The sequence below is a fragment of the Neolamprologus multifasciatus genome, chromosome 7 (assembly GCF_963576455.1).
Source record: "Neolamprologus multifasciatus chromosome 7, fNeoMul1.2, whole genome shotgun sequence".
Lineage (NCBI taxonomy): Eukaryota > Metazoa > Chordata > Actinopteri > Cichliformes > Cichlidae > Neolamprologus > Neolamprologus multifasciatus.
Window position 1 is genome coordinate 38,694,090 of NC_140445.1, and position 17,768 is coordinate 38,711,857.

General features: G+C 40.9%; 2 pseudogenes across 2 annotated transcripts in view; both read left to right on the forward strand.

Annotated features, from left to right (window-relative positions):
* LOC146514816 (scavenger receptor cysteine-rich type 1 protein M160-like) overlaps positions 1-17,768 on the forward strand; it is a 238,201-nt pseudogene that overhangs the window by 112,065 nt on the left and 108,368 nt on the right. The window lies entirely within an intron of this gene.
* On the forward strand, positions 1,297-16,868 carry LOC146514822 (NACHT, LRR and PYD domains-containing protein 6-like; annotated as a pseudogene). Its single transcript, XR_014875250.1, has 7 exons — positions 1,297-1,810; positions 5,933-6,294; positions 6,712-6,715; positions 6,843-8,278; positions 8,365-8,437; positions 12,086-12,240; positions 14,996-16,868. The product of XR_014875250.1 is annotated as an NACHT, LRR and PYD domains-containing protein 6-like (transcript).

A 17,768-nucleotide genomic window follows, 5' to 3' on the forward strand; every position in this document is an offset into this window, starting at 1 on the left:
CTCTAATTCATCCCAAAGGTGTTCCGTTGGAGTGAAGTCAGGACTCTGTGCAGACCAGTCAAGTTCTTCCACACCAAACTCAGTCCAGTCCAGTGGTGGTGAGCTTTACACCGATGCATTTGACAAGTTAACTTGGATGTGGCTGCTCGACCATGGAAAGCCTTGCCTCAAGCCTCCTGCACTGCAGTCAGGGCTCTAACACAAAAATTGCATAAAAATACTTATTATTCCTGATATTGTCACAGTCAGTTATTGTGAGAAGCTGTCTGTGGTTATAGGCTGACATTATGTCACCTGTCACATCGTATGACAGTTTATTCACTAAGTGTCCGAGTCCAACAATAACATTTCATAGACAGTTTCACAAACACTTGCTAACTGGAGCGCTTACCAAAAGAAAAGTTCAGCCTACTCTGAACAACTCAGCATCATTGTTATAGAAATACTTATGACAAAGGATCCAGTCTGAAACACTTACCACAAAATATTTAGTAGATTGTATCAATTTTGTCCTTATTTGTTCCTAAATGTTTTTGTTTATGTATTTGTTTGTGTGTTTTTGCGACAAACAGTATTAGGACCATGCTTTAATTGGTAGGGGTAAAAAAGCAGAACTCAATTTACTGTAATCTGCAATCAATAGACATCTAGTGGTAGAAATAGTGCTCACTGTAGCTCACTCATTTTGTTTTTGTCACATTTATTTCTTGCACTTTCTGTTGTTGTTAAGAGATATATTCTAAAACACTTCTTCAGCAGAGAATCAGAGAGGAGAAACACACAGATTTTCTTACTAGCAAGGGCAGCCTCCAGAGCTCACACACACAGAGTGAGGCTCCAATATTCACCCTGAGGACTGCCCTGGTCTTTATTTATATACTTCAGTGGGCGTGTGTGGTGTGTGTGTGTGTGTGTGTCAGAGTGTGACCCCATAAACGACTTCCCTTAACCTGCTGGTCTGGAAAATCCAACAGTTCATCTATATGTAAAAAAGGCACTTAGACTAAAACTGACATAGCTATGTTAATCCTACCATAAAACAATAAGACAAGGTACGACCTTTCCCATGCTCCTAGGATGTGGGGGTGAATGCCAGAACACCCTGGAATGTTACAGACCTCCTAGGATGAGGCATTCTTTCAATATGCCACCAACTATATACTTCTAAACACAAATGATTACATGCAGTATTCTACCATATGCAAACTTATATCATTAAAAGACTATACTGACTACTAAGTACAATTTTCCATTGACAGTTGTAAATTTCTTAATTGTTATTTTATTAGAATTTTTATAATATTTTTGTGTGTTGAAAGGTGACTGGCAACATTTCTGAATTTCACTGTACAGTGTAACCTGCTGTATATATTTCGACTTTAACTCTGTCCAAGGGGAGCGATATACATTTTTATAGGCATCATAAATGTTCTAATTTAATAGCTTATTTACAAACACATGGTTTCTTCCAGTTTTCAAGTATTTATTGTTTTTGTTTTTGTTTTTTCTTCAATAATCTTTGTTCAGGAGGAAACAATGACCAGTAAAGAGCTGCTTTTGAGGACACTGAAAGAGTTGGGAGATGAAGAATTCAGTGACTTCAAGTGGTATTTGGAGCAGCCACACAACCTGGATGGCCTCCCATTTATCCCAAAGAGTCATCTGGAGAATGTAAAGAGGACAGAAACAGTAGATAAGATAGTACAGACTTACAGTCAGCAGTCTTTGGAGGTGGTGAAGAAAACTTTAACAAAGATTAGCAGAAATGATCTGACAGAGCGATTATCAACCATCAGCACAACAGCACAAGGTAAACTGCTGGAGAACCACACATGTCGTCTGGTTATCACTCAGGATCAGACTGGTCTTTACGGCTGGTGTTGCAGATGACAGGCGGATAACTTCAATCTGAAAATGCACAGAGTGGATTTATGTGTATATGTTAACTTTTTAATCACCTTAAGACAATGTAGACCCTCGGTTTTTTAAAATGTTTTTTTTTTATCTTTTGGTAGGAACTCTGTAGTTTTCTCTGGTCCCCTCCCCAATCAGACCAGGAGTGACATGTTTAGCCGCATGTTCTCCTTAAATTGCTGGCTGTCTGAGTGGTGTCCCAGAAACGATGTGGGCTTCATAGATAATTGGCAAACCTTCTGGAGGAAACCTGGTCTTGTTAGGAGAGATGGCATCCATCCCACTTTGGATGGAGCAGCTCTCATTTCTAGAAATATCGACAAATTTATTAAACCCCTCAAAACATGACTATCCAGAGTTGGGACCAGGAAGCAGAGTTGCAGTCTTACACGCCTCTCTGCAGCTTCTCTCCTCCTGCTACCCCCCCAAAAACCCATCTCCATAGAGACTGTGTCTGCTTCCAAAAAGACAAAAAACAAACTAAAAACCAGCAACAAACAACTTAAACAATCACAAAGAAAGAACAATACAGTATCCACATCTGAACCAAAGAGTAAAACAGTGAAATGTGGATTATTAAATATTAGGTCTCTCTCCTCCAAGTCTCTGTTAGTACATGACTTAATAATTGATCAACAAATTGATTTACTCTGCCTTACAGAAACCTGGTTGCAGCAGGATGATTATGTTAGTTTAAATGAATCAACACCCCCGAGTCATTCTAACTACCAGAAATCTCGAAGCACAGGTCGAGGGGGCGGTGTGGCAGCAATTTTTCACACCAGTCTATTAATTAATGAAAGACTAAGACAGACTTTTAATTCATTTGAAAGCCTGATGCTTAACATTGTCCACCCCAGCTGTGAAACTCAGAAACCAGTCTTACTTGTTATCATCTATCGTCCACCTGGGCCTTACACAGAGTTTCTGTCTGATTTCTCAGACTTTATATCTAATTTAGTTCTAAGCTCAGATAAAATAATTATTGTGGGTGATTTTAACATCCATGTAGATGCTAAAAATGACAGCCTCAACATGGCATTTAATCTGTTGTTAGACTCAATTGGTTTCTCTCAAAATGTAAAAGAACCCACCCACCACTTTAATCACACTCTAGATCTTGTTTTAACATATGGCATAGAAACTGAACATTTAACAGTGTTTCCTGAAAACCCTCTCCTGTCTGATCATTTCTTGATAACATTTACATTTACAATAATTGATTACGCAGCAGTGGAGAGTGGACTTTATCAAAGTAGATGTCTTTCTGAAAGCGCTGTAACTAAGTTTAAGAATATAATCCAGCCACTGTTATCATCGTCAATGCCCTGTACCAACACAGAGCAGAGCAGCTATCTGAACGCTACCCCAACAGAGGTCGATTATCTTGTTAATAATTTCACCTCCTCACTACGTACGACTCTGGATACTGTAGCTCCAGTGAAAACTAAGGTCTCTAATCAGAAGTACCTGACCCCGTGGTATAATTCTCAAACACGTACCCTAAAGCAGATGACTCGTAATCTGGAGAGGAAATGGCGTGTCACAAATTTAGAGGATCATCATTTAGCCTGGAGAAATAGTTTGTTGCTTTATAAGAAAGCCCTCCGCAAAGCCAGAACAGCTTACTACTCATCACTGATTGAAGAAAATAAGAACAACCCCAGGTTTCTCTTCAGCACTGTAGCCAGGCTGACAAAAAGTCAGAGCTCTGTTGAGCCAACCATCCTTTTAACGTTAACTAGTGATGACTTCATGAACTTCTTCACAAATAAAATTTTTATCATTAGAGAAAAAATTACCAATAATCATCCCACAGATCTAATATTATCTACAGCTACTCTTAGTTCCATTGATGTTAAGTTAGACTCTTTTTTTCCAATCGATCTTTCTGAGTTAACTTCAATAATTACTTCCTCCAAACCATCAACGTGTCTTTTAGACCCCATTCCTACAAAACTGCTCAAAGAAGTCCTGCCATTGATTAATTCTTCGATCTTATATATGATCAACCTATCTCTAATAATCGGCTATGTACCACAGGCCTTCAAGGTGGCTGCAGTTAAACCTTTACTCAAAAAGCCATCTCTAGACCCAGCAGTCTTAGCTAATTATAGGCCAATCTCCAACCTTCCTTTCATATCAAAAATCCTTGAAAGAGTAGTTGTCAAACAGCTAACAGATCATCTGCAGAGGAATGGTTTATTTGAAGAGTTTCAGTCAGGTTTCAGAGTTCATCACAGCACAGAAACAGCTTTATTGAAGGTTACAAATGATCTTCTTATGGCCTCTGACAGTGGACTCATCTCTGTGCTTGTCCTTCTTGACCTTAGTGCAGCATTCGATACTGTTGACCATAATATTCTATTAGAGCGATTAGAACATGCTGTAGGTATTACAGGTATTGCACTGCAGTGGTTTGTATCATATCTATCTAATAGACTCCAATTTGTGCATGTAAATGGAGAGTCCTCTTCACACACTGAGGTTAATTATGGAGTTCCACAGGGTTCGGTGCTAGGACCAATTCTGTTTACATTATACATGCTTCCCCTAGGCAGCATCATTAGAAGACATAGCATACATTTTCACTGCTATGCAGATGACACCCAGCTCTATCTGTCCATGAAGCCAGATAACACACACCAATTAGTTAAACTGCAGGAATGTCTTAAAGACATAAAGACTTGGATGGCCACTAACTTTCTGCTTCTTAACTCAGATAAAACTGAGGTCATTGTACTCGGCGCTGAAAAGCTTAGAAATATGGTATCTAACCAGATTCTTACTCTGGATGGCATTACCTTGGCCTCCAGTAACACTGTGAGGAACCTTGGAGTCAATTTTGACAAGGATATGTCCTTCAACGCACATATTAAACAAATATGTAAGACTGCGTTCTTCCATTTGCGCAACATCTCTAAAATTAGAAATATCCTGTCTCAGAGTGACGCTGAAAAACTAGTTCATGCATTTATTACTTCCAGGCTGGACTACTGCAATTCATTATTATCAGGATGTCCAAAAAACTCACTGAAAAGCCTTCAGTTAATCCAAAATGCTGCAGCAAGAGTACTGACAGGGACTAGAAAGAGAGAGCATATTTCTCCTGTTTTGGCTTCCCTTCATTGGCTTCCTGTTAAATCCAGAATTGAATTCAAAATCCTGCTCCTCACATACAAGGTCTTAAATAATCAGGCCCCATCTTATCTTAATGACCTTGTAGTACCATATTACCCTATTAGAGCACTTCGCTCTCGCTCTGCAGGCCTACTTGTTGTTCCTAGAGTATTTAAAAGTAGAATGGGAGGGAGAGCCTTCAGTTTTCAGGCCCCTCTTCTGTGGAACCAGCTTCCAGTTTGGATTCAGGAGACAGACACTATCTCTACTTTTAAGATTAGGCTTAAAACCTTCCTTTTTGCTAAAGCATATAGTTAGGGCTGGACCAGGTGACCCTGAATCCTCCCTTAGTTATGCTGCAATAGATGTAGGCTGCCGGGGGATTCCCATGATGCATTGAGTTTTTCCTTTCCAGTCACCTTTCTCACTCACTATGTATTAACAGACCTCTCTGTATTGAATCGTATCTGTTATTAATCTCTGTCTCTCTTCCACAGCATGTCTTTATCCTGTCTTCCTTCTCTCACCCCAACCGGTCGCAGCAGATGGCCGCCCCTCCCTGAGCCTGGTTCTGCCGAAGGTTTCTTCCTGTTAAAAGGGAGTTTTTCCTTCCCACTGTCGCCAAAGTGCTTGCTCATAGGGGGTCATATGATTGTTGGGCTTTTCTCTGTATCTATGAAGCGCCTTGAGGCGACATTTGTTGTGATTTGGCGCTATATAAATAAAATTGAATTGAATTGAATTGAATTGAACATTGATTTACATATAATGAAATATGCTATGTTACTGAAACTGGCACTGACAGATTTATTTAAATAAAACACAACGATTTTTACTTATTAAGTTGGCGTGGAACGGAAGTTTAAAACTTTGTTCTTTACATGTTCATGTCATACAGATGTGAAGTCTCCACGGCCCATAACACGTTACAAAGAACAGCTTCAGTCAAACCTTCAGGTCAGGTTTATGTGCAAACAAGAAGGATGGACATCAAAGAAAGATGGAAAGAACCTGGACGACATCTACACTGATCTGTACATCACAGCTGGAGGAGAAACACACACCACCTGTCACTTCAGGCAGATTGAAATGGCCTCTGGAAGGCCTGCAGGAACTGAAATTAGCAACATCTTCACACACCCTTCTGGCATTAAAAAGAATATAAGAAATGTGCTGACTGCTGGGGAAGCAGGAAGTGGTAAAACCTTCCTGGTGCACAAGTTTGTTTTGGATTGGGCTGAAAAAAGAACCAATCAGGATGTAGATCTTGTCACGGGAGTGGAACGGACTCAGGCGCAGACGGAGGTAGCACGGTTCAACGACACTTTATTAATCACACTGGTGCGCTATATACACGTGAAGGGGTGGGGGAAAACACCAGGGTCCCGGGGATCAACAGGCTGGGGAGACACACTTCTTCACACTCGCTCTGCTCCTCATCCAAACAGTCTCCACACAAGCGGCTCACTCTCACTCACGGGGTCCAGGGGTCACAGAAGGGCTGATCCAGGTAACCTATTTACACAGACGAGGGTAAGTCGAAGGCAAACACGGGAACAGTAGAATTGCAAGAAGCCAGGCAATACTAACGAGAGTTACTCAATATTCCAGCGACGAATAGCTCAGAGCCCCAGCCTTAAGAGCCAGAGAACTGCAATCGCTTGAGATCAGCTGCAGGTGCGTGGCCAAGGGCAGGAGCCCAATCAGAGCTCCGCCCAGGCAGACAGGTAGGAGAGAGAGAGCGAGAGAAAAACAACAACACTTGTGGCCACACTGGGCTGGCCGGGGAGGCACAGGGACCATGACAGATCTGGTATTTCACTTCATGTTTAATGAGTTGAATTTGCAAAAGGACAAAGAGTACAGCTTTGCCAAACTCATCCACATGTGTATCCCTGAAAGTGTGCACATCAAAGAGGAGGAGCTTAACAGCATCTTCACAACACTGCAGACATCAGGAAACTCAGACTTTGAAAAGAGTGAATACAAACTTCTGTTTGTGTTGGATGGACTGAATGAGAGTTGCCTTCAGCTGAACTTCACTGCCACAGAAAAACTACCTGTCGATGTGACCAAGTCCACCTCAGTGGATGTGCTGCTGACAAACCTCATCACAGGTTGTCTGCTTCCCTCCGCTCGTATCTGGATGACCACATGGCCTGGAGAAGCAATCTCTGCTGATTTTATTAATATGATAACTGAGGTCAGAGGGTTTACGGAGCTACAGAGGGAGGGGTACTTCAGGAAGAGATTCAGAGATGAGGAGAAGGTCAGCAGGATCATCTCCCACATCAAGTCATCACCAAGCCTCCACTTTATGTGCCACATCCTGGTCTACTGCTGGAGCACTTCTACAGTTCTGCAGGAGGTATTGAAGAGCAAAGAGAGAGGAGATCTGCCGGAGACCCTGACTGAGGTTTACACAGAGTTCCTGAATATTCAGATCAGAAATTTGAAGCAAAAATATGGCCCAGAAAAAAGCCTTGAGTGCATTAAAATGATTGGAAAACTGGCTTTTAACCAGCTGGAGAAAAGCTGCCTGATCTTCAGTGAAGAACTAACAGAGAATGAAAGCACTTTCACGGAACCCTTAAAGCTTTCAAATGCATTCTTGTGGTTCTTTAAAGAGGATCATCAGCTGAAGAAGGGCAGGAAAAAAGTGTTCAGCTTTGTCCATCAGAGTGTAGTGGAGTTTTTGGCTGATCTGTTTGTGGTCTCAGACATTATCACTGAAGACAATTTGGCTCAATCACAGACTTGTTTGAAGAGACCTGGAAATGTTTTCAGCCAAACACATATACCAGAAATCTACATTAAAACTGTTGACAAAGCTGTAAAGAGTCTGGATGGACATCTGGACTTGTTCCTTCGCTTCCTCCTGGGCCTTTCACAGCAGACCAACAAACCTCTATTACAAGACCTGCTGCAAACAAGAAGTAGCTCATAGACCATTAAGCTAATATTAGAACTTGTGAAAAAGAATGTCAGAGAAAATCCATCTCCTGAGAGAAGAATCAGCCTGTTCCTCTGTCTGAATGAGCTGAAGGATGGTTCTCCAGTGGAGGAGATCCAGCAATTCCTGAGGTCTTAGATGACCTTTCTCCAGCTCAGTGGTCAGCTCTGGTCTTCATCATATTGTCATCACAAAAAGATCTGACTGTGTTTGACCTGAAGGAATACTCTGGTTCAGAAAAGGCTTTTCTGGGTCTGCTGCCAGTGGTTGAAGCATCTAACAAAGCTCTGTAAGTGGAAGGAAATGTATTGAATTGTTGTGCCCCTTTATCTAAAGAAAACAATATCACTTTTACAGTTTTTCTTTTTTCACTTCAGGTTCAGTTGCTGTAACCTCTCAGAGAGGAGCTATGAAGCGTTGTGTTCACTTCTCAGCTCCCAGTTCTGCAGTGTGAGTGAGCTGGACCTTAGTAACAACAAACAGCACGATTCAGGAGTGAAGCTGATTTCTACAGTACTCAATAATCCACACTGTAAACTGCAAACTGTCAGGTTTGTCAGACCAAGTTATATGGTACTAATGCTCTCTCAACTAAGAGAAGCAGCAAGCGTGAGATGAATAATTTTCTTAGCAGCACATTTACTCTTTGCACACTTCAATAGAACAACTTCCAAACCAATCAGCAGTGTTGGGAAGGTTACTTTTAAAATGTATTCCACTACAGATTACAGAATACATGCCCCAAAATGTATTCTGTAACGTATTCCATTATGTTACTCGATGAGAGTAACGTATTCTGAATACTTTGGATTACTTAATATATGTGGATGTAATTGTCTGGTGTATTGCCTTGACAGTGTGAGCAGTTGTTGGCGGATGTAAAGCCCATCTTGAACATTCGATGACCTGTATAGTGCACTCTATGTAGTATTTTGTATTGTATTAATTGCAGACTGGGATTTTTAATCAATTTAAGTTTTGGTCTAAGCTGACTGATAAATCTGCTTTCCACTTTGCAATAGGAAGGGATATTGATTCATCTATTTTAGAAAGTGTTCTGTATATTTTAGATAATAATTTGGGGGATTTAAGAGTAAGAAAATGTACCGCACTTGGTGGTGTTTGTAATTCAACTTGACTGAGGTTAAATTTCTTTTTTACTATGGATTTAATTTGTTGATATTCTAAAAATCTTTTCTTGTTGATCCCACATTGTGTAACTAGTCTGTCAAATGGAATAAATTCTGTTCCCTCTAATATATGTTCTAAGTATTTAATTCCTTTACAACTCCATTCTGGGAAATTAATCATATTATTGTTTTGTAATATGTCTGGGTTATTCCAGATAGGTGTACATTTGCATGGGATTAATGAAGACTCATGTCTTTTGATGTTTGAGCTAATAAATGGTAGGTCTGAAATCTCTAGATCATTGCATAGTGCCTGTTCAACAACTAGCCAGGGCTCATCTAAGAGGGTACATTTTAACCATTCTGAGATGAACTGAAGCCTGTTGGCTAAGAAGTATTGGGTGAAAATTAGGCAGATCTAATCCTCCTCTATCCTTGGTTCTTTGAAGCATTTTTAAGATGATACACGGGGTTTATCTTTCCAAAGGAATTTAGAAATATATGAATCCAGAGATCTGAACCAATCTTGTGATGGTTTGTTAGGGATCATAAAAATAAGTAATTTATTTTTGGCAAGATCATCATTTTTATAGTGGCGACCCTTCCCATGAGTGATATGGGTAGAGATTTCCATCTAGTCAGATCGCCTTCTACTTTCTTTAGAAGTGGGATGTGGTTTAATTTAGTTAAGTCTGAAAGCTTAGGAGAAACATTAATACCTAAATATTTAATATTTCCAGATTGTAGTGGGGCAGAAGAAGAATTATGGAAGGAGCAGTTAATGGGAAGAACTGTAGATTTTGGCCAGTTAATTGAATAATCTGAAACTCTTGAAAACCAGTTTATTAGAGTAATTACCTCAGAGAGGTTGATTTGTGAGTTTTGCAGAAAAAGCAACACACCATCCGCATAGAGACTGATTTTATGTTCTACGTTCTTACATTTTATGCCCTTAATTGTTGTAGCATGTCTAAATGCTGCTGCTAGAGGTTCGATAAAAATTGCAAAAAGTGAAGGGGAGAGTGGGCATCCCTGTCTGGTGCCCCTCAGGAGACAAAAGCTGGAGGATGTCTGGTCATTTGTTCTGATACGAGCTGTTGGGGAATTGTATAATATTCTTATCCAGTTTATGAAAGAGTTTCCCAAACCAAATTTGTGTAAAGTTGCAAATAAAAATTTCCAGTTAACTCTGTCAAATGCTTTTTCTGCATCTAGAGATAATATTATGGTTTCAATGTTTTTATTGTATGAGTAGTCTATTAAATTAAGTAATCTACGAGTGTTTGTTGAGGAGTGCCGACCTTTTATGAAACCAGTTTGGTCAGGATGAATTAAGAGGGGGGTTATTTTCTCTAATCTCTTTGAGAGAGCTTTGCAGATTATTTTAAGGTCTACATTTAAAAGAGAAATTGGACGATAGTCTTAATAGCATACTTACAACTGGGCTCGTCAGGCACTCTTCTTGGCTGCAGTGGTTATTATTATATTTACATGCTTCCAGCTCCCGTTTTTGCTCGATGACAACTCGTACTTTGCCTTTTACTCCCTCCCTCGCTCCCAGACACATAACGTGTATGGCAGTCCATTCTCCCTGCAGCACGGACTACACTGCCCATGAGGCTACATTCTTTAGGGCTATACCTGTAGCACTCTGCCTATTAGCTTAGCACAACAACAACAAAAAGGCGCTCTCTCATACAGGAAACACGCAGAGAGAGAGCGTCACCCTGTAACCATGGCAACCGTAACGCTGCCGCCTGGGACAACAGAACATAGCTGTCAAACAAAACCCAAACAGTCCTGACCCGCCACAATATGAAACAGGGAAGTACCGCCGTGTAATCCATTTATTTCAACAAAGTAACTGTATTCTAAATACCACCTTTTTAAACGGTAACTGTAACGGAATACAGTTACTCATATTTTGTATTTTGTATATGTGTCAGGAATCAGAAAGTCCTGGCAAATGTCAGAAAAACAACAAGGCAGATTCAACACATTATTACTAGTATGCAAATACATGCAAATTCCAAAACATATAGGCACTAAATGGGAATGGAAATATATAAAAATCATCAACACATTGTGTTGCTAGAGACCCTCCAGTAGCTCCTATACAGAGGGGTTTTGAGCTAACTGGTTCATTTATCTTATTACTGCCTCTTGACATATGCGTTTGCCAGGTAAACCATAAGCAGAGTAAGCACAATTACTATAATGTTACATATATAGCTATGATATCATAATATCATAACATAGCTATGATATTAGCTATTTTTGACAACTAATGAAAGAAATGTAAATGCATACTTGCATAAATCATCAACAGTCTATTGTAGTCTGTTCATTTCAGTCTACTTCATCAATCAAATCAACATTAGCAGCTGACCAAAGTCACTCTTTAAATTATAGGGTACTACCACCACATGGTGATACTCCTGCACTGAGAGTGGTATGCAGGTTGAAAGCATGATCCTGTGAGGCTGAGCTCAGAGTTAAAGAATCTTTATAGTTCTCCACATCTCCAGATCACAGCACTTTCAAATCTGACTACAGTTTTTTTTTTAACATACTGACAAATCTGATTAATCACACATTCCAAATACACTTTGGATGATTCAGGAGGAGGCCAACAGTTACTGACAGAAGGTTCAGCAAAGAAATTTAAAATGTTTAAGTACACATGCTTCATAACTGGAACACAATACCTGACTTCAAAAAATAATAACATGTCCTGGATCCAATATTTAATATGTTGTCTTACTATTTTTTAATTTAATTTAATCAGTAACTGATTTGGAAAATATTGCTTTTTGCTTTTACTCATATTACATTTACATTCCATCTGTATCGAGTGTATCATTAACATCTGTGTGAAATTTTATCCTCAGTTGGCTACATGAGTGAGTGTGTGTGTAATGAATTGTTGTTGTTTTTTTTAAACATTCCTTCTCTTTCTGTTTTAAAGGCTGAATGGCTGTAATCTGTCAGAGAGAAGCTGTGAACCTCTATGTTCCCTTCTCAGCTCCAAGTCCTGCAATCTAAGAGAGTTGGACCTGAGTAACAACAAGCTCCAGGATTCAGGCATGAAGCTTCTCTCAGCTGGATTGAAGAGTCCACACTGTAAACTGTAAACTCTGAGGTCAGGATTCAGCTGTTTAATCAGACGTTTAACACTGCTACATTAGATTATTAGCATTAGAACATATGGCACTATGGCAAATGTACGGCAAGTAAATGTCACTGATTGTTTACCACAAATATTTCATAAATGGATTGTAATGTGTTGTTATATCTGCTGCTATGTTTAAGGCTGAGTAACTGTAACCTATCAGAGAGAAGCTGTAATGATCTGTTCTCAGTTCTCCTCTCGCAGTCATGTAGTCTGAAAGAGCTGGACCTGAGTAACAACAAGCTGTGGCTGTCAGGAAAAAACCTGCATGAAAGCTCTACAAAGACCATTGTCTGGTGAGATTACACATCTGTTGAATGTTTCTGCATTCTCAATTAACCCTATTGGGTCCAGGGTAGAATTGGCCGTTTTTGACTACTTTTGATTTTACCTCTATATTTCACCTTTAAAATATGTTTATTTTGCCTTGTTTGGTATCATTATTTTCAGCACAACCTCAAATATCTGAAATATGAGTTATTTTTTCATTTTGACATACTATATTAGCACAACCCGCAACCCTGAAAAGGATAAGCGGAAGCGAATGGATGGATGGATGGATATTAGCACAATTGATCTAAATTCAGACAAAAAATTAAAAATCAGAGGTATATTTTTTACTGTAATGCTGAAATGCAAATAGAAATTGTACATTTCTAAAAATTATGCACAAGTTTTGCAAACAACAAAGTTATATGGTACTATTTACCTAAAAATTCAGCCAAGGCCTCAGGCGTTTTTTATATAACCATTTAAAACTATTTACAGAACAATCAAGTGTTCTGCATCAAATAAGAAGGCACACAAATTATTTGTGCAGGTCCAAAAAAATAGTTTGTGTTCAGTAACAGCGTTTACACTGGAATGTGGCTTTTATGGCTTTTTTTGGAGAAAATGTGAAATTCAGCAGTATAACTGACGCACAATACAAAACAATAACTACACAACACACTAACTATAGCCTCCGCCTAAACATCACTAATGTCTCACTATGTGAGACATTAGTGTCACTATGTGACTATGTGGGGTGGCTGTAGCTCAGGAGGTAGAGCAGGTCACCTACTGATCGGAAGGTTGGTGGTTCGATCCCAGGCTCCTCCAGTCTGCATGCCAAGTATCCTTGGGCAAGATACTAACCCCAAGTTGCTCTCCGATGCGTCCTAGGGGCAGTGTTGAACTTTTGTTACCTATGGGCTACACAAGCCAGAAAGTACCAATGACCAGATTTGGTGTGTGGTATCAACAGGTAAATGAACATCCATCCATCCATCTTCATCCGCTTTTTCCGGGGCCGGGTCGCGGAGGCAGCGACTTCCTAAGCAGGGAAAAACCAAGGCGTTCCCAGGCCAGCCGAGAGATATAATTTCTCCAGCGTTTCCTGGGTCTGCCCCAGGGCCTCCTCCCGGTGGAACATGCCTGGAACACCTCACCCAGGAGGCGCCCAGGAGGCATCCTTGTCAGATGCCCGAACCACCTGGCTCCTTTTGATGTGGAGGAGCAGCGGCTCTACTCTGAGCCTCCCGGATGGCTGAACTTCTCACCCTATCTCTAAGGGAGAGGCCAGCCACCCTTCAGAGGAAGCTCATTTATGCCGCTTGTATCCGCGATCTTGTTCTTTCGGTCACTACCAACAGAACCACATCATCCGTGAAAAGCAGAGATGAGATTCTGAGGCCACCGAAGTGTAAGCCCTCCGCCACTTGGCTGCGCCTAGAAATCCTGTTCATAAAAATTGTGAACAGAATCAGTGACAAAGGGCAGCCCTGGCGGAGCCCATCACCCACCAGGAACGAGTCCGACTTATTGCTGACAATGCAAACCAAGCTCTTGCAACGGTTGTATAGGGATCGAATGGCCCATAGTAATGGGCCAGACATCCCATACTCCCGCAGCACCTCCCACAGGACACCCCGAGGGACACGGTCGAATGCCTTCTCCAAGTCCACAAAACACATGTAGACTGGTTGGGCAAACTCCTATGCACCCTCAAGTATCCTCGAGAGGATAAAGAGCTGGTCCAGTGTTCCGCGACCAGGACGAAAACCCGCATTGTTCATCCTGTATCCGAGGTTCGACTAGCGGACAAACTCTCCTTTCCAGCACCCTGGCATAGACTTTCCCAGGGAGGCTGAGGAGTGTGATCCCCCTGTAGTTGGAACACACCCTCCGGTCCCCCTTCTTAAAGATGGGGACCACCACCCCAGTCTGCCAGTCCAGGGGTACTGCCCCTGATCTCCACGCAACGTTGTAGAGGCATGTCAACCAGGACAGCCCTACAACGTCCAGAGCCTTCAGGAACTCGGGGCGGACATCATCAACACCAGGGGCTCTGCCACCAAAGAGTTGTTTAACTGCCTCAGTGACCTCTCCTCCGGAAATTGGCTGGTCATTCCCCTCATCCCCAGACTCATCCTCGGAAGACGTGTCAGTGGCATTAAGGAGGTCCTCGAAGTATTCCTTCCACTGCCGGACAATTTTCTCAGTCGAAGTCAGCAGCGCTCCGCCAGCACTATACACAGTGCAGGTAGAGCACTGCTTTCCCCTCCTGAGATGCCTGACGGTTTGCCAGAATCTCTTCGAGCTGCAGCTGTAATTTCACACAGTACTGGAATACAGGTGCCTTAAAATCCTGCAAGTAATACAGATAATATGAGAGACACAGACATGACTACTCAAAAACATTGTACTTCGATTGTAGCTTCTGATTGAAACTCTGCTTTTTATGCAGGACAAGTAACATCTCAAAGCACAAGGACATCATCTCCAACAGTGATCTGACCTGTTCAGGACCTCCTGCTGTTTACCAGCTGAGAACAAATAAACAGAAGTTTGGAACTCTGACAAGAATGACTGTTGGTGAAAAAAAATCCAAACAAGCCAAATAAAACCATCTTACTTGTAGGTGAAAAGGAAGCAGGAAAATCTACTCTGATCAACTCTCTGTTTAACTACAGCATGGGAGTGAAGTGGGAGGATGAAGTCTGGTTTCAGATCTTAGAGGAGAAGAAGAAAAGTCAGGCAGAAAGTCAGACATTAGATGTGATCGTGTACGAGATCTTTGGTTTTGAAGATAAAACTCTTCCCTACTCTCTGACCGTCATCGATACTCCTGGATATGGAGACACCAGAGGGATTAAACATGACATCATCAGTCAGCGATTATTGGACTTGTTTGGATCAGAGGATGGAGTTCATGAAGTTCATGCACTGGGATTGGTGATGAAAATGTCAGATTGTCAACTGAGTGACCGAGCGATAAATGTCTTTGATTCAGTGATGTCTCTGTTTGGAGAAAACATGGAGAAAAATGTTGTAGCTCTGATCACACACGCCGATGGAAGACGTCCTAAAAATGCTTTTCGAGCTCTTGAAGCAGCAAACATTAAATGTGCCAAAAATGAGAAGAATCAGCCCGTTCACTTCCTGTTTAATAGCTACCAACATGAAGAGCGAACAGAGGAAAATGAAATTAGTTTGGAATTTGCATGGACAGTAACAGAGAGAGGAATTAGAGAGTTCACAGCCTTTCTGGAAAAAGCTACAGCTCAAAGACTGATGATAACTGTGGAAGTTCTGAATGAACAAATCAGACTGACGATCTGCATCCAAAATCTGAAAGATAGATGTGGCCTGACTGAACTGAAACAGTTTCCAGAAGGTTTGAAGAAAAAGAAAAATTATAGGAAAAGAACAGAGAATTTTTTGGAAAACCCTGAAAAGGAAATTATCCAACAGACAGCAGAGGAGTGTTCACATTCATTTGTTTTTTAATAGTGTGATATTTTTTAATACCTTAACACAGAGGTTCCCAAAGTGTGAGGCCCACCCCCTAGGGGTGAGTGCAGAGCCATTGCAGGGGCGGGTGGGGCGGTATGAAAAAAAAAAGAACGCTTGGACAATGCTAGCGTAATTGACAGGTTTTTGACAAGGCTCACACACAAACGCAAAGCAAGAGATGAAGCATCGCCAAGTATATTTCCAAACCAAATTACTTCCAAGCCAAAGACTAGAAAATATGGTGAAGCATCTTCCCTTTGGCTTCACCTGCACAAGTGCCAAGGTAGGTCTCCCCTGCAGAATTGATTTCCCCTGCGTCAGGAGCACGATCTGAGCTGATCCTGCCGCAATTTGTTCCCCCTGTCCGAATCAAAACGTCAAAAAAGTATCCCAAATTTAAATGATACAGCAGCTATAATTTTACACGAATATATGAAGCCCACAGTGTGTTGCTGTGACTGTGCTTTAACTGAAGTGAGGTCGCCACCTGCTGTTTAATGATCAGTACAACAGTGTGTGAGAACAGCTCCCTCCCTGATATCACAAATTAAATTTTTAATTTCTGCTGCTCCTCTCATGGTCATGCTCAGTGTTAGTAAAGTGGTTGTGGGAAAGTAACATGTCACTGACATGATTCAGAAACAGTCCAACATGTTGTTGTCTTTCTAATCAGTGAGTAAAGGGGATGTTAGAGACACTGAACTCAGACACAGTGTAGAAATATTCAATCCAACTTTGACTCTTCAGTGTTTGTGAAGAGTCCAGTCCTGAAATCTGATCTTCTTTCATCTGATTTAAGCTTTTTATTTATTTGAAATATTGCTGTTTCTTAACATGTGTTGCTGTATTATCTAAATGTAAAATTAAATAAAACAGCAAGCCATCAATATAAAAATGCTCCATAAACCAAAATAACACATGCTGCACTGCTTTAAAACAACCTGCCTCTGCAAAAACATCAGTCTGTCCACACTCTCTGTTGAGAGATAAGATGTACTTGTAGTATCAATGTCATCCTCTCACTTGGTGCAGATGTACCTGGAACAAATGGCCTTGTTCTGCTAGCTTAGCTTCAATCTTCTTATGCTTGTAGTTTTTCCACTATGCGAATGGATCTGTATCCAGAGGAAGGACTCTGTTGGACAAAGGCTTAGATGGGGTGTCAAACTCATTTTACATAGTGGGCCACATACAGTTTGCAGAAGTTCCATATTTAACTGTTCTTCTAAATGATAAAGAAAAAGCTGCTGTGACAAAGGAAAAAAAATCTGTCAGCACGACTCTGTGGGCTTAAAGTGTAAGAAATAAATGAATCAAAGCACCCCCAAAGATTTCTTACTTTTTTGGACAGTATTTGCTGTTTGTGTGACACACTAATAAAAACATAAAAAGAATACAGTACTTGGTTGAGACGTAACATTTTAAGAACAAAAGTATAGATACCCCCCCCCCCCCCCCCCCCCAAAAAAAAAATAAATAAATAAATAAATAAATAAAATGGTTTGTACCACCTCTTCCCTGCTCTGGCTCTAGCACCCTTGCTGCCAGAGCGATGGTGGCTGAGACGCAGCGGAGCGGAGGTGTAAGTACCTGGCTTAAAACAAGACATATTAGCTGCATTTAACCTTCAGTTACTCTTTATATAGTTAGGTAGGAGTCAGACCATGTTTCTTTTTACTGAAAAACATTACACCAGGTAACC